The sequence below is a fragment of the Haliaeetus albicilla genome, chromosome 4 (assembly GCF_947461875.1).
Source record: "Haliaeetus albicilla chromosome 4, bHalAlb1.1, whole genome shotgun sequence".
NCBI lineage: Eukaryota > Metazoa > Chordata > Aves > Accipitriformes > Accipitridae > Haliaeetus > Haliaeetus albicilla.
In genome coordinates this window covers 49,776,970-49,799,388 of record NC_091486.1, presented here as the reverse complement: position 1 = coordinate 49,799,388, position 22,419 = coordinate 49,776,970, and the positions used below count along the sequence as shown (strand labels likewise).

At 45.5% G+C, this 22,419-nt stretch overlaps 1 protein-coding gene across 1 annotated transcript in view; it reads left to right on the top strand.

Annotated features, from left to right (window-relative positions):
• The first annotated feature begins 258 nt into the window (after window positions 1-258).
• The window catches only part of SPSB1 (splA/ryanodine receptor domain and SOCS box containing 1), a 39,246-nt gene continuing 17,085 nt past the window's right edge, over window positions 259-22,419 (top strand). Inside the window, exon 1 of the mRNA XM_069782580.1 lies at window positions 259-477. The gene's annotated coding sequence lies outside the window, so the exon portion shown is untranslated. The remainder of the gene's footprint in view (window positions 478-22,419) is intronic.

Sequence of the window (22,419 nt, the reverse complement as noted above, 5' to 3'; positions counted from 1 at the left end):
TCCACCCGGCCCTGCTTGGGACGGGGCGGTGTGGCAGAGCCACAAGCTCCCGTTCTCCGCACCCCCCCCCCCGCTAGCCGGCCCCGCTCCGCCGGGGCGGCGCCAGCCGGCCCCGCCGCTTCCCTCCGCGGCCCCGGTCCCGCCCCCCCTTCCCGCCGGCGGCGGGGCTTTGCCCGCAGCGGGGCGGGGCGGGGGGAACGGGCCCGGGCGGAGCAGCTGGGCCGCGCCCCGGGCCAGGCCGGGGGGGGGCGGAGCGGGGCCGCCGCCGGGCGCTATTTGGGCCATGTGACGGGCCGGGCCCCGCTTGCCGCGCCTGGCGCCGGGAGGAGCTGGGGTGTTGCGGTTCCAGCCTCCCCGCCGCGGCGGAGGAGAGGCGGCCGCCGCTGCTTTCTCTGCGCTCCCGCTCCCTACCGGGAGCAGCCTCCGGCAGGGCCCGGCCCCGGTCGCTGCCATGGTCCGGCCGGCAGCCTGGGAACGGTAGGAGTCGGTGGTGGGGGCGGGCGAGGCGGGCGGCGGGGTGCCCGCGGGCCCGGGCGGCTTCGCGGCGGGTCTTCCCCGGGGTGGCGGCGACCGGCCCGGCTTCCCCTCCGTCTCTCTCCCTCCCTCCGCGGAGGCGCCTCCGTTCCCAGCGGGCGCGGAGCGGGTCTCTCCTCCCTGCTCCCCTCCCGCTCGGAATGGGTGCCAACGTTTAAAAAAAAAAAAAAACCAACCCTAAAAAAAACCCAACAAGCGCCAGGCTGGGGTGAGGCCAAGCTTTTCTGAGCCGCCTGAGCAGCTCGAAGGCGCTTGCGAAGGCCGGGTGGTTCGGGCACCGTCTGGCGTTTGCTGCGGGGCCGCATGTGAGCGGGGAAGGCCCCGTCCCTGGGGAGCGCTGGTGGCAGCGGGGCACGGTCAGGGTGGCGGGGGCCGAAGCGCTGGGGCTGACGGGGCACCCCTTGCTCAAAGCGAGCATCGGGGCCTGAAGAGCCGCCCAGCGTTTGCGAGGCTCCTGGAGCTGCGGTTGGGATGCCGTGAGATGGGCGGCTGCCAGAGGCCAGCTGGCGTAGCTGCGTGTGGATCTGAAAAGCAAACACTGATAATGTCAGCGTGGAGATCTTCAACTCGTTAAGGAAGTCGGGTTGTTTGTTCAGTGTCTGTGGTTACAGTGGTGGTCTCTGGAGCACACCTTACGAGGCCTAATTAGGATGTCTGGGTTTTTTACTACATAAACCTATGCTAATACAATGGGATCTTATATAATCCCGTACCTGAAGTACCTAAACTGTTGTTAGGAGAAGAGGTTAATCTCGCTGTAGCCTTGTGCTGAAGTATGCCGTCTGTTCTCCTCGCTACCCGACTGAGAAGCGGGTGGTCAGCGTGGCTGGTGACTGGTGGTGGCCATGCCTGATTAGAAACCTATGAATTGTCTGAGCCGTTGCTCAAGATAAGGAAGTTTACAAAATGATTGTAAAAATGGGAGTTGCTACCTTGGAGAAAGATCAGCTTTTTTTTTCCTGATAGCGATGCAGGATGAATTTATGAACCTTTTGTCCTAGAAGCAGTCTTTGCTTTTCCCACCCTTCTAATGTCTGATTTTTACGCCAGATTCTGCAATTGCAGAGCACCATAGTGTAGGCAGCCTAATCTCGCTGGGTGCAAGTTGACTGCTAAATGACCAGCACCAAACTCTGTGGAGTTTCCAGTGGCTTGCAGTAAAAGAGATCTGGCTATAGGATGGATGGGTTTAAAGTGGCTATCCCAGCCGACGAGGAAGGAGACTTCTGTGGTGAGTTGATAAGGGATCTCCTGGGAATGTGATGGAGCTGTGCTGCTGTTTACAAAGTGAATGGTGGTGCCGAGAAGCGCTTCACTGGCTTGTGGAGGAGCGTCTTCCCTGACCAACCAGTGGCTACTGCGCCTGTCTCCTCCCTGCTCTGTCAATATGCTTGGCCACTGGCCCTGTCGTGGCTCTCAGTAGTTGCGATGACGGATGCATAAAGCAGCAATTTATTCTTCTCTCCCCCGCCCCTTGAAGACAAGGGATGAACTTCAGCAGTGTACTCCTCTGGGGGGCATTGTATTGTTGCAGTACATCAGCAGCAGGCTTTTGCAGCCTCTCTCCTCTGCTGTAGGGGTTACTGAAGTGCACTATAATGTGGTTGGAGTTTGTAAACTTATGTTGGATACTTCTGAGATGTGGGTTTGTGTTCTGGGAACTGGCTAGCTGATATGTGCTGCATTTGCGTGGAGTCAGTTCACCGCTGCGAGATCCTGGATGTGGAAAATGTGCTCTGCTTGTTGCTCTCCTGTGTCTGTCTTTCCCTGGTCCCCTACATTTCCTCTCCTCAGAAAAAGTGAAAGCAGTCTGCAAGGGCTGCTTGTCTTGTGAAGTCTGTCTTGCGAAGGCTAATTAAGAATTCATGAAGTTACCGGAATTAAAAATCTGTAGCTAGTGAGCCAGTCAGGACACTGTGTATGCCAGGCTTTGTGAATGAGCGCAGACTGTGCTGACAGTTAATCTTCCAAGTCACAATGTACTCTTTGAAGACTGTAAGATGTGGAAGGGAGTATGCTCTGTGGCTGTTTGAGGTTTATGTCTCAGTCAAATTTTGTGGCTGGTGCCGCTGAATACCCTGGAATTGGCACCTGATAGGCTAGCTCTGATAGGCCAGTGCAGGTTGCGCTTATAGTTTTGGGCTGCAGTACACATGTACTGACTGAGTCTGGAGTTGCCGAGGGCTTGTGTTGACAAGGGGAGTGAGGATTAACTGGTGTTGGCAGCGAGTATCAATGAGATGACCTCAGCTGGGCTGTGCTTATCTTTGTGTCCTGTGGAAGGAGGCTTGTACATGTACTAACTAGTGGAGTGATGGAGTATTATAGCAGTGGAGAAACAGCTTACTAGACCTGCATGGATTATACTAACAAGCTCTGTTTTGGTATGAGTTTCCCTAACCTTGATTCTACTGAAGGCTGGTGCATGTGGCTGACTGAAATTGCTGTCCTGCTCCTTTATGTTTGCAGGCATGTGATGTGACTTAGCAAGTTAAGCTGCTGGTAGAAGATACAAGTTAGATACTAGTTGCTTCCAGACAAAGCTATGAAATGCCTGCAGAATAAAAGTGACTAAGTGTCTGAGAACCAAGGTTGCCAAACTGCAGTCGCTGGACTGCTTTGCTGGTGGCCGTCACAGAATGGGTTGATGTCAAGGTGTTGACTCACTTCCAGTTACTACACCGATCTGAGCAACAAAAAAAATCTTCACTGGGAGTACCTGCTAGAGCTGCCACTGTTTCAATAAATAATTGCTGGGGGAAGGGGGGCATGTGCGAGTGCAGTTGTCCTTAGCGAAGATGGGATATGTGCTACAGGAGATGGCCAAACACGCTCTACTGATCGTGAGAAAACCTAGCTTACAAGTACTAGTTTCCAAGCTCATGGTGGGGAACAAGTGCCACTGTTAACTGTGTTTCCCCAGGGACTGACTACTAAAGCAGTGTCACCTCTTCAAAAAAAGAAGTTGGGAAGGGGTTATTCATAGATTCCCTTTTAACTCTGTGCTGCTCTACCCTCATAGGTAATGCTTTGGAAGCTCCTGGGCTAAAGTAAATTGATCTGTGCATTGATCAGGAAATTCTCTTCCAGGTGATCATACTTTGGGTGAAGTAGTATCAAGCCTAGGAAGAATATATAATGGATCTGTCCTGGAAAGATCCAGCAGTCTTCTTGGGCAACTGAGTATGGTAGGAGACTGAGGAAACTCGCTCTTGTGCATGGCAGGATGACTTCCTGGAGGAATTACAGTGAGTTGTAGAAATCATATATAATGTATAAATGTCATGATGAGTGTGACTGAGATGCAACCTTGTCTTACACGTGGGAGGAGAGAAGTGCAAACCAAGTTGTCTGAAGGATATGAGCATGCTACTGGAAAGTAGAATGTCTGGTTTGGTGCATACCGTTGGGAGAAATCGTATGATGTTGTTGTATGTCTGCTTATGCTTGCCTCACAGCTGAGAGGTCAGGAACAATCTGTTACCTACCCTGATCCTTCCACCAAAGGACAGATTGAAACACTTAGCTGTTTGTGCAGAGACACAGCGGAAGCTTCACATAGACGTCATGAGGAAAAAGTTTGAGAGCAAGAGAATGGAAGTCTGTCAGTCTAGCTCTTTCCCTGACTTTCTTTTGTCCTAGTTATCTTCCCTGATAAATGTGCAACTGTGTAGTAGATGCTCAAACACATGTGTTGCCATTGTTGTTAGGTATATGTTTGTTGGGCAATTCTTCCCCGACTTAGTTGCAGGAATTGACATTCTTCATGGCAGTGAAATCTTCCTTCTGTTTAGTGATTGGAATAACTGACCAAGTACCAAAGTGCTAACAAATCCCTATGTGTCTTTCTTCATAGGCAAGGCTTGACTTCCCTCCCTTGCAGTCAGTCCAGCAGGAGGCTTCTTTTCCTTCTTGAAATATGAAGGTTTCCTCATGTCAACCAAAATGTTTGTTGCAAATGCATCCGATTACAGGGGGATTTAAAAGCCAGCAACCTTCTAATAGTGACTTCTTAGCTACTCTTTAGATAATCTGTCATTGTCTGCCTGAAACAGGGATACAATGCGATCTCGAAGCAAACCTGTCTGAGCTCTGGAAGCAGGCCGTGCTAATGTGGTTTTGATCCTGAAGAGGCTCAGGAGTTACTGATATGCCAGAGTTGCCCATCTGGAAAGAGTGTGTGACTAAGGAGTGTTTTTATACAGCAAACACGATTTAAATCTTCATTCTGGGTGTTAATTGGGTATGGGAGCTGCTTTCTTCTGTAGCTGTGGGGTGGCACAAGCTGACTCAACTCTGGGCAGTGTTTAAGGGGAGGAAATATAGCAGACTTTCCCTAGCAAAATAGATTTGGTGTGAGCTGGATGCGATATTGAGGTCCAGCCCGCAGCATGTAAAGGCAGTGAGTAAGGGTACTGACGGAACAGTCAGTTGAACCATGAATAATGTCTTACTGTTGAGCTGAAACTGAGTAAAACTTACTGTCCCAGCCCAATGGGCTGCCTGGGTACTGCAGGCTGCTTTTGCAGAGGCCCCTCTTTGGAAAGAGTACAGAGGGAAGAACAATTTCTTAGAGTGTTAACTTAGCATACGTTTGAGCTCTGGGCCTGGACCACTGGGATGAGCAGATGCAAGCGCTGGCTAGCGAGACGGGTGCTTGGTGCTATCTCACGACTGCTGGGGACAGTTCTTGTCACGTGTTGTCATGCTTGGGATTGGGCTTAAGGTCCAGAGCCTTCCAGGCCAGCTGGTGCTCATGGCAATCTAACAGTGTTATGTTATGTGTGCCCCAGGGAGTGTGGTTTAGAGGGATGAGTGTAGGGCTGCAAGCCAGGGACAGCTGTGGGCTAATCCTTTCTATACATCTGACTTGATGTGTGGCCTTGCTTTAATCACTCAACATTTTGCTTTAGGGTTTTTAAAAAGGGAGAAAATAAAGCTAACTCTTTTCTTGCCTGATCACCTTTGGCAGGGATGGATACTAATAGCAGGTTTTACTTAATGGGCTCTACCCTGTGGCTCATCAAAGCAGTTGGAATAGTAAAGACTTCCGATGCAGGGATTTCTGGCAGTGGGCTGGAAAAGGTGGGAAATGTCTTTTCTGTCCACTGTGTGGAAGCGCCACAGCTAGGAGTGGGGGTTTAGCATGCCATTGACTTTCTAGTGTTTCATTCACGTGGTAGAAGTCTTGCCATCCTCCCTTCTGGTTTTGTGTTGTGCTTAAGCAGCATCGAACTTGAGCTTCAAAGATTTTTGGATTAACATCTTTTTCTGATCTTAGAGAAACAGCCACCTGCCCTTGCCTTACTTTTTTCCTTGAGCCTGGAGAGACTTGTCCTATGGCTGTGCTAGTTTTTTCTCTTCCAGAACATGGGAAGACAGGCTTTAAACTGAAGTAGGGCTGCTACTGTATAATAGTAAGGCTTTTAACCTGCAAAACTTTGCCTGGGAGGAGAAAGCTTTTTACTTAAAAAACAAAACCCAAAAAGCAAACCAAAAAAACCCAAACCAAAAACCACCACCATCTGCCTGATTTCAAAGTGAGAGCCACAACTTTTGTCTTGAGAGCTTTGGGGCAAAAGGTGGTAGTGTCTGCATGGAGTTACCAAACATGGGCTTTTTCTTTTAGCCTGGGAGGGGAGTTTGATGAAGCTTGTAAGTCAGAGCAGCTGTGTAGATGTTAGTTTCAAACTGCTTTCTTTGGATAGCTGGTATGTTATCAAGTCAGGAATCTCTCCTGAGGAGATCCCAGATGGGGCCTTGACACCATAAATGTACAAAGGCACTCAGTTGCACAAAAACTGCAGAAACAACTTAGTTCTAAAGAACATGAGCCGCAGATGGTAAACAGCCAAGAAAAGCAAGCAAGGGGTAAGGCCAAGCCGTTCTCTACATGAGAAGGCTACATTGGTCTCAAATGTTTAGAAATTCTTAGTTTAAACTTTTGAGAACTTCACTGAGGATAACTTCTGGTTCGAATGGCCTTTTGGAAGTTAAACTCTACATTGAGTAGAGATGTGAAAAAAGCCTGGATTCCAACTACAGCGTTCGGAGTCTTGAAGGAAGTCCTGGAGTTTGCCAAAGTGCAGTTCTTGCCTAGATACCCTAATTCATTTTCATACAGTTTTTCAGGATCCCTGGGTCTGTAGTGGTGTAGCCTAGTGAGCTGTGCTGCATGGAGAGAAGCATTGCTTCTCAGTGAGAAGAGAATAATGACCCTTGAAATGCTTCCAAACAGTAGTCTTTGGTCCATACTGGGGAGGAATTGGGACACTGGGTTATATGGAATGGATGGGGTTGGTGCTGGGTTGTCAGCAGTTCTGTGGGGGGCCTATCTCTTAGTCTCCCCATGCTACTTAAAGGCTAAAGTGATCATGTTATTGAACAATGAGGGAGGGATTGCTTTGTTCCATACTAATCCCAGGGCACTAGTACATCTGGGACTTGGAAGTTTCAAGTGGTGCCTGTGTAAAGAAATACTTAAAACTTTGTGGGCCAGCTGGTAAGGGGTAAGCTGAACTGGGAGAATTAGTGTTTATGTCCTAGTTCCTATGAAATGTTGAACAGCTGCAGAAGAAACCTGTTGGCACTTTTGCTGAAAAGAGGTTTGGGGCCTCTTGAATCCAGAAAGTACCTGGCTTGACTCCTCTGGGCAGGAAATGTAGTTGCTTGGACTTTCTGTTCTGGGGTTATGTGATCGGCATGAGCTGCTGCAGGCTGTGCTGTGTTGTTACCCTACAGCTTGCTGTCAAGATTCTGCACTACTGGCTTGAACACTTGGCTTCCTTGCCTCATGTCCCACACAGTTTCACTACTAATGTTCTGGGGTTTTCCATGTGGCATGTTGTGCACTTCCAGCTGGAACAAAATGAAGCTGGGGGTGGGAGTGAATCAATCTAATGAATGTGTTTCGGGGGTTTTTTTTTGTGAGCCAGGGCATTGCTTTCTTCCCTGTTACTTCACAGAGTTTTTGGACTGCTCTGTGTCCCTCTTGCAACAAGGATCAGACAGGCAGTTGTAAGCGGTTTCAGCCTCAGACTTGACTCTGGTATTGATTCAGGCACATGCATCTCTTAGATCTTGCTAGCATAGCTTAGTTTGCAGCCTAAGAGGCAAAGGGCTGCACACATGGCACTGATTTCAGCAGGATATTGCTGTAAGGATAGGTATGTGGCACGCTGTCTTGCCAATGTACAGCTGCTGTGTAGAAGTTAAAAAGGGGCAGCTAATCTGCTGTGAAGTGGCCGTGAGCATGGGTAGTGGTGAAAATCCAGAGAGTGAAGGCAGACCAGCATCGTAATATGCTACTGGTTTTCCAGGTTGTGGGTTTGACTTCCTGTATGTTGGGATGGGGAGGAGAAGAAGAAAGGGCAAAGTGTGTATCCTGTGTTTAGTAATAGGGGTCCACTTCAGTGGCTGAGGTTCATCCTGGAATTTGGATACTGTGGTTTGTTCTTGGTATCTGCCTTAGTTCATTGACTTTGAAATGATCTACTCAAGGGCCAACAAGCTCCTAAATAGTTTAACTTAACTTGGTGTTTGCAAGAAGCAGCTTTTGAAGGAACTGAGAACTTTCCTGGAAGATTCACTCTGTATTCCCCAGCTGAATCTTTCTTCTGTTTTACTGAGGTACTGGTGTTCCTCATGTGCTTCTGATCCCTCTGGGTACGAGGCATGCCAAGTGGCTGTAAGATGTTGCCTTCCAGTGAGATTGTTGAAAGAGCAGGTCATATGTGCCCACACATGCCCAAATCTGTGCTTTTGGCATGATTAACATGACATCCCAAGGCTTTATCTCAGTAATCAGATAAAGCCTGGTGTGTGGATGCTGAACTGGATTTGCAAGAGGCATAGCTTTGTGTGTCAACACTTTAAGAGGGAGGGGACACCTGACTAGAGAGCCTGGAAGGAGCAATAACCCACATCTGCAGGCAGGCTGTGATTGTGCAACTACCCTCCTGCTTGCTCCATAGCCAAAGCAGTGCACTGTTTTACTAGGGGAAACTTGCCAAGTATGCTGTGTCACTCCAGGATGGCAGTTACATCCAGATGTTTGCCTACAAGGACCTCCAGTGAATCTGCTGCTTTACTGAGCTTATTAGTTTTGGAAAAGGAGAATCTTTGCTGCTAGGTGTACTTGCATACATACTTGGTGGTATTTTTTCTATAAGGACTTTCTGCTGTACACATTTTCTCCAAAAAGGAATTTGGCTGTGACTCGTGAGGTGCCTTCAATCTTTGTTCCTTGATGTAGGGAGATGGTTGTAGGTGCATGCTGGTGTTCCTGTCCCAGCCAGATCCCTCTAGGTAGCACAGCTCAGCTTGCTGTTGTGGGTGCAACCATCTGGCAGCACGTTAACAGTGTGGGTAAATAGAATTTCCATTGACATTGCTGATGGGACATGTGCGGTGTCCCCTGACTAAGCTTAGTAGGCAGAAGCCGGTTTGGGCTTTAGGCCAGAGGGGTGGCACGGCTTTTGGTATGCATCTAGGAACATATGAGAGCAATGTAAGATATATGGCTTATCCTGAACTGGACTATGTTTTATGGGATAAGTGTAGCAACACTTTTCTGTGAAAACAGAGGAGGATGGCTGTTACTGGTTTTGCTGTTTCTGGTAAGAAACAAGTATTGAATGGCTCTCAGAGCTTTAAGTCGGAAGAGATTTCTTGATGCAGGTGAGGTCTTAGTGGGCACTGGGGAGCGGTGTGCTGTAGACCATATACTAAGACTGATGACAAATGCCCCTGTGTATTTGAGATGGGAGAATGGTTTTCAAGCTTGTGGTCATTAAGGTGAAGAGGAAGGATAGCATATTATAATCAGGACTTGTTTGGAGGCATGTGCTCTTATGTTTTTTGGATTAGGCTGTCTTCAAACCTTCCAAAAAATGCCAGCCAATCCCCTGTCTAGACTATTCTTGACAGAACACCTGGCCTCATGGGAATCTCCATTTCAAGGCACAAAACAGTACAGCAGAAAGCTCCTCAGTGATTTTACTGTTGAGATGCCTTTTGTGCTAATGCAGTGTTCTATATAATCTTGAAACTTGTTTTGGCATGTCTAAGACACCCACAAAACAAGCTTGTCGTGGAAATCGTGTCAGACCCAGGGTTGGGGTGCTGAATAGGTGTCAGATGGATGTCCTGTCCTTGGGCCTGAGTGGACAAAGCAGATGGCCCAGCAGGTGGCAGGCTGGCAGCAGTGAAAGAGATGGCTTTGCTGGTTGCTGAATGTAAGTAACCCTTTTGTGCTTGCAAGTCTGATTGGAAAGCTGGGCAGGCCATTCATACATGCCTAGATGCATTTATGCAGGGGGAATTTCTCTGTAGCCAGCTTTTACAAGTCCTAGTACGGTATCACTAAAGCATTGGGATTATCTGTAGGGGGTGGGTGTGGAGGGTGACTTCAGCTTATACTTTCATTGAGTATTAGAAGTAGTAGTGTAATGAACTGACTGTAGAAATAAAACTGTAAGGTAAGATTTTTCTGGCGTGAGGTTTTTAAGGGAGGGAAAATACTGTTGGATGTGGGGGCTTGGTTTGATATTCTAGGCATTAGATAATCTGGACAGCTTACATCTATTCCATGTTTGGGAGGTTGTGGTGCACTGAACAGTGGGTGGCAGTGGCCTTCTCATTACTTTAAAGTTGATGCTTGTACACAGCAAATCTTGGCAAAGCTGTCCAGCCTCCTCAAAAGGAAGAGTAAGGACTTCAGTAGCAGCCGAAAAACAGTTTAGCATACTTTGGCTGATACTGACCAGCCTTAGAAAAGACAGAAGCCTAGATACTGAAGGGACCAGCTATTGTAACTGTGCTTAGATGTCTACAATTCTTACTCACTAAACTGAAAAAGCAAGGCAGCTTCTTTTCTGCTTGTTCCGAAGTATACCGAGTGCATCTTTCTGAAGAACAGATCTTTTGACTGCTTCTACAAGGTTTCTTCCACTCTGTTTCTTAAGTTCTAATAATGTGTTCAAACTTGGTTTCCTGATTGGAAACTTTCCATTGATGTCATGGGAGCTTTCTGTGGCCCACATCAAATAGCTTGGTTCAACAGGAATTAAGTGACTGTACAAATGTTTATATTAAACACTAAATTAGAAGGCATGTTGACTTGTGAGGACCTATGACTGTGGTATGTTGGGAGGATAGGTTGACTGTACAGCTTTTGTCTTGCCTTTGAACTGTAAAAGTACTGGCAGCTGTTTAAGGCCTAGATAAGACAACTCAGGCTTGCTTACATCTAATGAACTTGTCCCATCACTGACTACGGTGCTGTTTCTTATCTCTTACAATGGAGAGGTTTTTGAATAGGTAACCTTAATGGAAAGGACTTGAATGGCAATGTCTGGAATAGTAACAGCAGAAAGCTGTCAGCTTAATTACAGGTGCTGGAATTTTGCTGTTTTAGAGAGGAAACCCACAGTTTAGTCTGCTGAGAAGCCCTAGGGAGGGAAGGAAGAGATGGTGAACACGTGTGTTCTTCAAACTCTGCTTACTCAGGCTTCTGTGGTGGTGTGAGGATATTTCCACTTTGGAAAGTGGAAACAGAAAGGATAAAAATGGTCTTACCGTCCCCTCTCACCCCCAAATAGACCTCGGGCATTGAGCAGTGGTCACCTCTTTCCTTGTCTGCAGGAGACTTTGCTTTTTCCTAATTTAAAGGAAAGATGTATTCAAAGCTGCTTAAGGTGTTATGGAACCTTCCTTATGAACATCATGTGCTCGTAGCTACTGTCTTTGTAGTAGACTGTCTTAGCCGGTAGCTAATCAAAACCTTTGCATCAGTCAGCTTTGCAAGACTTACTGAACTTCTGCATCAAAATTCATTATCACATGTGGCTGTGTACTTTCTGTGTATGCAAGACCAATCTGTTTGATAGTTACAGGGAGCAGAGGGCAGTCGTGTGTAGAGCTGCAAACTGTTAATTCACTTTGAGAGGACAAAATAACTTTGAAAAATTTATTTTTTTTGAACCGAAATTACAAGAGCAGCAACACTTCAGGTATGACTTCGAGATCTGAAATGAAGCTTATTGGTGGGCACAATCTTTTCAGGCAAAGAATGTTTAAACACTTTCTCGCTGCTCTTTCCAGAAGTTACAATATTGGACTGCTGTCAGACTAAACTGCCTAGAAAGCCAAAAGTGTCCCTACACAAACTTAAACTGAGATCTCTGGTATAGTGCTCTGCCTTGAAAACGGGTAGATGTCTGATACCTAAAGGAGAAGATTCCATTTCCTTTACACAAACTTTCTTTCTGGTATCCTTCCTCAAACTGATGTTGAAATTGTCATGGATACTTATATAATGGCAGTCTTTCCATGTTCCAGCATCATGCCTGTTGATGTAACTGTTTGATGCTGAGCTGGGAGGCTTTTAGGAAGTGGATGATACGGGAGAAATATTCTTGTGGCTGGGTGTAAAGATGGACTGTTCCATACAAGACTTGATCTTGTGAGTCCGGATGATTATGCTGAAGTGGCCCAGAGTAAAACCTTCTATGCTTTCAGATGCTATCTGAAAAGGTGACACTTAAAGCTGTTTACTATCAAAAAGCCTGTACATATCTCTCTCTTCAGCCAGTATATCCTGTTTCTTCAGCAGTATATTCCCTCTGCATGGTTCAGAGCATGTCTATCGCCTAATCAGTTGTTCTAGCTGCATATACTGAAGTAACTGATGTGAACTGTTAATTCATACTCACTTTTTTCCAATGGAGGGCACTACCACTGTGTGACTTAGCAGTGTTCGACCTAACCATACAGATTTGCTTCATTGCTCAAATGAAATGATTGAGGTGCAGCTTAATGTTGGCACACAGGAGGTGATAAGGAAGCCACTTAAAATATCACTTGAGTTACGGAGCTTATGCTAGTGAAACTGTTGCTTAGGGATGCATTTCTGAGTGTGCCCCAGTAAGACTAAGGGACAAATTCTACTCCTTGCCACTTAAACCAGCCAATCTGGACACTAACTGGTAGTGAAGCAACTGTGAACAGTGCTGTAGACGCATGGCTGCATTGTGCTTTTTGGCAAAAACATTTTTTCCTGTATTACCATAACTCTTATTTCCAGGAAAAAGTTGCTCTTGGATATCTGGCCACCTTACAGTGCAGATGTCCTCTGAAGGCAGCATGTGTATTCCTGCAGCCACAGTTTGTATAATGTGCTTTAATCAATTTCATTTTGGTGCGCTCTGTACTTTCAAATCTGATTTGTCTAGTTGCACTTGCATAGGAATAAAACTTCGAGCAGTCAGGCTAGAAAGGCTTCCTACAATTGTGCTATGTTATGTGAAGCCTTTTGCTGGATGGTGTAAGAGCCCAGCTGAAGCTTTTGGTCACCATGCCTATGTCAAACAACCATAGCAATTTCCAAGGACCCTTTCAGGTAATGGTGAAAGCAAAACATTGCATCATGCTGAGACTGTGCCCAGCAGTAGGCTTCATTGAGAAGTACAATGTCTTTTCATAATTATGGTATGTCCCAGGTAAATTGTATTTAAACACAGAGCCCAACCATGTCATTAAACTTTTGTGTAATGACAAGTCAGAAATCTAGTGTGGCATCATCCCAGAATGCTCCGCTTTGGGGAGTTGCTGTGTATGTTCCAGTAAAGCTGGCAGCGCGAGTTGTCTCTTGTGTAATCTGTCTGCCAGGAATATCCTCTTAGTTCAGCACTTTATTGAGAGCTGCTGTGAGATGGCTTGTTGCTTGTGTTTTCCTGGATGTGGAGGGCTTACCTTACTAAGCATGCTGATGGAGTGGTTTGCTGAATGTTGACAAATGTCTCAGCACTAGTCTGTTGCATGTTTATCTGGCTCGCTCTTTGGGATTTTGCTCATATAACCCATGTTTGAGTTGTGTAGCTTCTGGCAGCTACCTCAGAAAGGAGAGGCTGGCAGTGGGTCGGGTCAGGCAGAGTGCACTATGTTGGCTTCTCTTTGCTTGATAGTTCCAAACAGTTTAAAGGTTAGATAGAAATAGCTTTCCATATTAACTGCTAATTAGTGGAAGGATGGGGATCCATGCTTCCACTGCAGGAATCCTGGGCTGAAGTAAAGCAATAAATGTGTGCATGGTAATCAACATGGCATTTAGATTCTGCAGATCTTGTATTGGATCCACGCTTCATAGCTAGTTTTCATGGGAGCTGCTTGTATGTTGTACTTCTCTGCTAGCTATCTGGTCTTCTCTGGATGCTTGCCCCAAGCTCTAGCAGGTGAAACTTGATGCTACTGAAAAACATGGGGAAAGGGCAGAAAACAGTCCTTCCCCACCCAGAACCTCAGGATGGCAGATGAAGGTGAGCTTCAATAAAGCTAATGAGTCCATATAGTAAAGATATTTAGAGGGACTTGTCTTAGAGGTACTGGGGTGGGGGGCAGACAAGAGCAAGGTACTTGTATATTCTTCTCCCTGGCTAGATGGTGCAAGTGCCATTGCAGAACACAAATTTTCTGTTAGGTTTGTTTCCAGTTGAAGCCCGTTGTATGACACGGCATGGCTGCTCTTCCTAATATTTTCAGTGCTGTAAAAGCTACCATCTCTTGCCCTAATATGTGAAGTGCTAGTAAATCCAATTAAAACAGCACAGTTGACCTGCCCTTGATGCACTTCCGTGACAAACTTCAGTGCCTCTTGCTGTTACAGGGCTGGACTTGAGCATGTCTGAAAACTTGTGTTATGTAACAAAATCATGATGACTTGACTCTCTGCAAAGAACAGACTGTACTAGGCAGACAGGAAGGGCCAGTGCTTTTTTCCTTTCTCTACTGACTGGACTGCAAGCCATTTATGCCCAAACATTCTGGTGGGGTTCTGCCATGGTGTGACTCTGCTCCCTTTTTGCTAAGGGAGATCCTTAGGAAACTGCTTTTCCTCTGCAGACTTGGAGGGGAAGAGGGAATTGGAAGCTGAAGGGGGAATAATGTGGACTTGAGCAAGCCCAAGGTGCTTGATTACACTGGGATAGCAAGTTTGGATTTGTCTGTGCTCTTCATCCCAACTGGCTGTGGCAGCAATTGGAGGAGAGAAATTGCATCTTCCGGCTATGTTGTTGGATTTGGAAAGGGTTTTTCCACAGCTTTTGTTATGTTTTAAGGGTTGTTGTTCCCAGATCAAACTTGAATAGAAAACGTAAGGCTGCTGCCAGCTTTCTGTCACAGACACCTTTTATCTTGCATTCATCTCTTCCAAGCAGATGCTGCTTTCATTTCTTCTTCTTTTTTGCTACAAGACTAAAATTAACAGCCCTTTGATGCAGGGGAAGAAATTGTATTTCAAAGCTAAGTACCTAGTTAACTTCAGTAATAAAACTGTTGTTTTTATCTCAAAGGTAATTCTGTGTTCCTTTGAAGTGAATCTGAGGGTTGGAAGCTCCTGAACCCTGCTTGCTCTAAGTTTACATGCAGATCCCTCCTTGCCTGGGAACATCTGTGACTGTTCTTTTGGGGTAGGAGGTATAGAAGAAGCTGAGCCTCCTGAGGTGAGGCTGTACATGGGAAAGAGGGTCGCAGATACTGATGTTGATGCACTGTGTTCCTGCAGATTGTTTTCCTTCCAGCTGATTATAAGCTGCATTGCGTGGCTAATGCTATCGCAAGAGTGCCAACCACATAGTTCAAGGTGGAGCACAGCAGGGGGAAGGAGCTGAGGAGAACACAAGTCTTCAGACACTTCATTGTGGTAGTGAAGCAATCTGTATCCTCTAGCCAGACAGTGGTGTTTTTTCCCAGTCCACTCTGCCCTCTCTAGCCTTCCTGCCTTCAAAGACTTCTACTGGGCATGAGGTTTGTCTGAACATCCAGCTTCTGGCTTTCATCTTTACCACTTAAAAAGATGAGCCCTGTTCCTGTAAGGTGCAATACTTCTTAAAGGGTGATATGGCTAAGCTGCATGCATTGGGAGGATTGTTTCCAAGGGGGATGCCGAAGCATGCCTGTCCTCATAGGGAGGGCACCTGGTGGGTAGGTTGAGCCACAGCATTGCTTATGTGGCAGGTGACTTCGGGGAATGAAGAATTCCTGAAATTAGGCCATGGCTGGCTTGGCTAGTGGTCAGGACATGGAAGAAAAGATGCTGCTGTTGTTGCTTAGCGTGTTACAAGAACTATCTGATGCAGCAGAGGCATACCTGATGTGGAGGTTATGGGTCCAAGATCTCATTTGAGAGTAGGGGCTAGGGGAAATGCCTTCTAGAAAATTGTAGAAGTTGGATGCTTTTGGAGATGAATTGCAAAAGGTATTTTTTTAAAAGTGGAAATGTTTTTTGTCTAGTAGTTTCAGTAAGACCAGGTAGACTTACTGAGGGAGGCCACAAAGTTTTTTTTTTTGCATATAGGCAGGTGCTGGAGGTGTTGAAGAATCTGACAGGCTTTCAGGTTAGGAAGCCTAAACTTGATTTGAAGAACTTGTCATGATTGTGTGATGAGCTCCTGCTCTGGATGCATGTGTAGGGTGTTGACTTCTGAAAATACCCTTTGGCTAAGTGAACAGAGTGGTTTCTTAAACAATATGAAAAAAAAAAAATCACTTCCTCAGTGACTCAACTGTCTCCTGTTCTGAGGTTTTTGTCTTCAGTGGTGACACCTTCAGTCTCCACAGACCTCAGGACAGGAAAGACCTGAATCTATAGTTTATGCTGTGAAAGATCTACTGGATCTTTGTACATGAGGATGTAACTTCAGTCTTCTTTTTCAACACTTAACGAGCCCAGGATGAAGGGATCTGCACAAACACTGTAGAAGAATGCTGAGTTTTTCCATGTGGCAAGGTAAGACAGAAAGACCTGTGAACTAAATCTATGTTTATATTGCTGTCCAGTAAGAAGGCACTAACAGCTAGTACAAGAGGCTGAACTATGTTCACTTGTTAAGGATTTGACCTGAGGATTATTATTAAATTCAGGGTGAAACTGGCTGATTAAGAAACTGGAATGACTTGAACAGGGAGGAAGATGCATAACCTGAAGTGTAAGGAGAAGTTTTGTCACCATGAGGCTTGTCAGACATTGGAACAGGTTGCTCAGAGGTTGTACAGTCTCTATTTTTGAAGGTTTACAAGACTAAACTGGATGAAGCTCTGAGTAACCTACTCTGACCCTGCTTTGAGAAGGAGATTGTACTAGAGACCACCTTGAGGTCCTTTCCAGCCTGAATGAGTCTATGATTCTATGAAATAAGCTTGTATAGGCATCTTGCTGTGATAGAAGAGTTAAATTCTGGAAGTGGGTAGGCTGCTTTATTAGTTGATAGACAACAAGAGCTATCTCCTGCATAGTCAGGCTAGAATCTGGGGTTTTTGGTTGTGTTTCTCAGCTTGTCTATGAAACTCTCATAACCAATTTCTGTCCTACAAATTGCCCTGAAACACAGAGGAGATGAATTGCTTCTTTCAAGCCTCAGTATTGCTACTAAACTTCTTTACTTTTAATTAAAACACTTGTATAAAAAAAAGCTTTCTTCCAGTCTTGTCTCAATGTCAAAGGTGAGCTACAAAACAAAATTTGGCTCTGATTTAACTTCACAACTACCCCCTATCCTGCCGTATTGCTGAATACTTAGTAGTTGCAAGTCCTTTTGCTTTGACAATAGTATTGTTCCCTTTAGAGCAGGCTGTCCTTGGAAGGACACCAGTGTTTCTAGGCTGTCAAAGCAACCACATAAGCTTGCTTTATCTTCTTCTGAGCCAATCCATCCATATGTCAGGAGGTCATCATATAGGGGTTTATTTTGTCATAGCAATTGCCGGTACTTGGTACAGTGCAATGCCCCTGAAACCTTTGAAAACTTGTTGCAGTGCTGTGGGCTGGACAATGGAACTAGCTTTTGCTGGTTGTTTGTCCCTTCTGGGGTGCTGGAAGAATGTGGTAGGAGAGATGTAACTGAGGAAGCCTTTCGCAGGGAGCAGTGAAGGACTACGTTTTGAGAAAGCAGACAGTACAGTGACCGAGCAGCTTCCCTCTGCTTTCTGGATTTATAGAAGGAGCAGCATCCTGAATTGTGTCCTTAAAAGGTGCTTGGGGTTTCGGGAAATGATTAATAAGGCAAATTATCTTCCTGTTCAGTATTGCAGGGAAAAAGTTCATATCCCTTAAATCCACAGGATGACAGATCTGACTTGCAAAGTATAACTAACGTAAGTCAAATGTAGCTTTGGAAATATTTTTCTTTCCAAGCAATCCTGCCCAAGGCCTTAGCAGCCATGCTGTCTACCTTCCAGGCTTGTTACATGATGTTCAATTAGAGAAGATATAAAAAAACAGTTACTGAACTGCAGTGCTTCTAGGCTTGGCACTTAGTTTGACCGTTTGATGTCAGCCACTCCCTAAAGAGGGACATGACTATCATGATAGGTCAAAGGAGCACAATTAACTTAATCTCTTGACCTGGTGATGAAAGGGTGGAGGGAAACCTACTGTACAGGCTGAGGCAGGCTGCTGGAGACAAGATACTGCTAGGAGTAGTTTTTGAGCTGGTGGAAGCAAAGAGCTTGGGGAGAAGTTGTGCTTGTTATACTGCATCCTTCTCGGCCCTTTTTTCTACTTAAAGCTCTGCATAGGTTGAGTTATGCTACAGCACTGGTCGTGTGTAGAAGGACACAGTAGCTATGCAGAGGTCCTTAACTGTATTAAGCTCCAGGGTTATAGAATGAATTTTCTTGTCTCATGATTTGATTGTCATAGTATCTGATCAGGTGGAAAAGACTCAGTCAGGAAACTCATTAGTTCCTGACTGAGGGGCTTGCTTATTTCCTCCTTGAAAAATAGCACCAAGCATGCATAATTGGATGGGAGTCATTCTACATCCATCCTCCTGACTGTGGTGGGATTGCTGTGACAGAGGTCTACACAGTGACTAAATGCAGACTGTATAAAGGAGGGTGAAAGCGATGAGCTTGGCAAGTGGAGCATGAGTGTTGAATGTGAGGTAAAGGATGCCAGCTGAGTTGCTGAAGATGCAGATGTAAATCAATTGTAAAACTGGAGAAGAAAAGTTAACTTTTGCTTCCTTAAATGTCAGGGACAAAGCAGCTTTTTGTGAGGAGGAACTGAATACTGTCCTGCTGGGTATCTAGTGTGTTGGGCCTTGGAATTTGTTCCTTAGTAGCAGGCAGTTCGTGGGGCATCCTCTGTGGTCCTGTTGTTCACCTTCACCTTTTGCCCCAATTCTCTCCCTGTGATGCAATAAGTGTGCAACACTTTAACTGACCTTCTAATCATACAAAAAGCATTTTCTCCTCCCCTACATGGTAGGTTGGTATTGGTATTGCTGCCCATCTAAATGGGGGAAATGCAGATCCGAGGAAGTGATGTGCTGAAGGTTCTCAAGCCGAGTGGCAGTGAAGCAGGGATGGAACGTAACTTCAGTTCTGCACCGTAAGGCTCTGATTTTGCTGTGACTGAATGTGCTGCTCTGCCCTCTTTTGTAGAGAACAGTATTGTTTGTGGTACTGTAAGAATCTAATGCTGTGCTTGAAGGAAGCAGAGAGACACTGTTGAAAGGGACCAAGAATTATTTGCTTCTAGTACATGGCCCAGATTTCAACTATGCTTTTTCTTTAGCGCTGATGAGCGGGTACCAGATGTTTGCGGAACTTCCCCTCTGGCATAGATGTATTTGATGTAGATATATGTACTGAAGCTTCAGACACAGTAACTGTATTTGAGGGCAACAGGCTGAGTAATCTGGTGCTTGGCAGCTGCTCTGTTGTGGGGATTTTTGCTTTACTGTTAGCAGTACTTGTGACATCATAAAATGAAAAGAGGAAGGAGAAGGCAGTAGCTGGGCAACCTTAATATTAAAATAGCTCAAACTGCAGATGGTTTTCCTGAGAGAAGGAATCCTGCTGGATTCTACAAGTCTCCTGACAGAGTATGCTGTATTCCTTTTAGGAGCAGGGATGGAAATCCTCACAATCTGCTGTGCACCTTACATTTTCAAGCCATCTTTTTGAGAAAATGCTGCTTTTCAGGTCTATAATACCCAAATCTATGTGACTCTAATACAGTAAGGGCTCAGTTCCTGTTCTTAGGCAGGTATTAGTACTTGGTGTGTACTGGGTGACTTCATTCAACTCTTGATGGGCTCTCTGTGTTTGTGGAGGTGTTCTGCGTTGCCTTATTCTGCCCACTGAAAGCAGCACAGCAGCTATCCTGGAAAAAACTAGGACTTCTAAACCAGCAATGGGGATATCATAGATTTACTCTTAAGCCTATGACAAGCCCAACCACGTTGCTTCCCCTTTTCCTTGGAACACATAGCATACGAGAAAGGCTTCCTAAAAATTTGCTTCGAAGCAAAGGCTAACTAAAATAGGAGGCTGACATACCATGAACTGGGAGAGGATAGCACAAGATGCAGCTGTACAAGTGTCTTTGCTCTGCCCTGCTGTCACCTAGGAAGGAGACAGAAGGGGATTTTCGGTAGGTGACTGCTGAGAACTTCAACATGGATTTCTTTTAATGTAGCTGCGGCTAGCAGTAAGCTGCAGTGATTCACTGTTAACTGTTTAAAGGGGAAAGCAGTGCTTTGTTACCAAAACCTTTGTCCTTTGATGGCTTGTTTTGTTGGCCAATCTTGCAGTCATAGCAAAAAAGTGCTTTTGATGCAGGAATGGAAACTCTGGACAGAGGTAGAAACACCAAGCTTCATTCTTTCCACCCATTGCTCCCACCTACTGATTATCAGACAAAACTAATGAATCAAGGTACTTAAATGGACGTGAGGGATGGACAGTGGGCTGTGTAGGCCGCAAATTAGTAAGCGGGGAAATAAATAAAAGCAGGGAGTTCTTGTGCAAGAGGGTGGCTTATTATGGATTATGTGGGCTTCTTTAATGCAAATAGCTCTGAACATAAACATCTACTATATAAAATTTATGGTGGTTTAATTGTGGAGGAAATGCCTTTCTAAATGCAGCCTGTCTTGGGATATTATGGCTCCAGTGCTGGAGGGAAGGAGGGAGAAACATTAGGGAGGCATGGTAACTTGGCCAGGTGCTGACTTTATTTTTTCAAACACCAGTGCTGAATAGTTTTACTACTCTACCTACTGAATGGCTTCTGGAGGGTAGTGGCTGTCAAAATAATTGCTGCTTGCTTCTGTTCCTCATGTGAGCTGGGGCAAATGTCTGTAGCGCAGGGCAGTGAAACAGCTTGGGGAACAATATCATCCTGGATTGGTTCCCTAGTTCAGCCTTCAGTGTGATTGCACAAATGCTTGCATTGGTGCAGCAGTGTGAGGGAGCGAGATGGGAAGGGCTGGAGGAAGAGAAAACAGTAACTAATAGAATGTTGGATTGTTTTATTTCACTGGAATGAGGCCTGACCTGATGGTCATCCTTTGGTCCAGCCAGTAACTACAATGAAAGGGTGGACTGTTGTGCTTCCCCTGCTTCTCCTGACTTCCAGATCAGTTTTCAACAAAAGCTTCTGAGTAGCTGACCAACCTAGTCACTGTGTTTTGAAATACTTTTGAATGGGAAGCTAAAGCAGACCAGTGTTTTAGTTTAGCTTTGTCAGGGCAGGTGCCTCTTCAGTCCCTTGTTGTTCCTGTTCATTTTTCTGATGCGACTTTGACTCCTTTGTTGATAAATTTGCAGTTTAGGTTTTAAAGGAGGCTTTCTAAATGCTTGTTCTTCTCTTGACTTTTTGTGAGGATGGACTAAGTCGGGCCCTGGAAAACCCTGAGACTTCTTCCTGAGTAGTCATCTAACCTACAGGTCCTGAAGATAAGCTCATTTGAGATACTTCCATGCTGGCTGCATTAGTGCTTGGTGGTCTTGGAGTTGCTAAGCTCCTTGTACAGATAAAGTGACAGCCCCATTCTCTGAAAGAGTTTTTATCTAAGGGCAATACTATATGTTATCTTAACAGAAGCCTCAGTATAATCCTTGGTTATAGAAGAATTTTTAAAACTGGGCTCTTTGTTAATTTTAAGAATGTGAGGCAGTAGAAAAGCAGCATGGAGTTGGCTGCTGAAGGGTAGGGAAGTTGTAAGACAAGTACTGTTAGACAGTGTACTTGGTAGTTCAGTCCTGCAAGCTAGTCTTTCAAGTGCAGCTTGTTTATAAAACTGCTTTTTGTGTTTGCGATGTGCCAAGCATAGATTTTAACCTTACAGGGATGTGAGGCTTCCTCTGGAAGCAGTGCTTGTTTACATGCAAAGTCTCAATAACATAAGGAAAAAAAAAATCAATTAAAGGTGGTTGGACAGGTACAAAGATGTCAGGAAGGTGAAAGTCTGGATAAGGGTGAAAAAAGGTTGCATGTGACCTTCCTTCCTGCTACTGAGGTAACTTATTTTCCGTAGTACTTAGTCTGCAAGCAGATCATAGAGCCATCTCTTGAGGGCATGTAAAGAAATCAGAAGCGTGAAAAGACTCTGCCTTTTGCAGATGACTTCTGCAGTTGGTGTATCTATGCTAGCCTAGCTTTTTTTTTCACCTTGGTATAAGCTCTCCTGAGACACTAGTGCCTTTTTCTTAAGGCAGAGACTGCACTGAAGCGACCTGGAAGCAGCCTTCCATAGTTGTATCAAACAGGCTTAATTTCAATACAAGCAAACTCCATCCCCAGAAAATGGATCCTTGACACAAGCAATGAGGAAAAGCATCACTTGTCTGATGGATCTAGCCTGGAAATGGTACCAGGAGCTAAAAAAATAGGACTTTGCCAAGTGTTACCAGTGAGATGAGAACCTGGTGTGTGGAAGGTATGTTTTGCCTGGTCTGGAAGACATTTGATTTGGTGCTGCTGTGTTCTCTAAATGGGTATCTGCATGCTGAAGCATGCAGAGAACTTGCTGTGCTGGTGGAACATGTTGTAGCTGGAGTGCTATAGCCTCCCATAAGCTGCTCAAACCAGTGCATCAG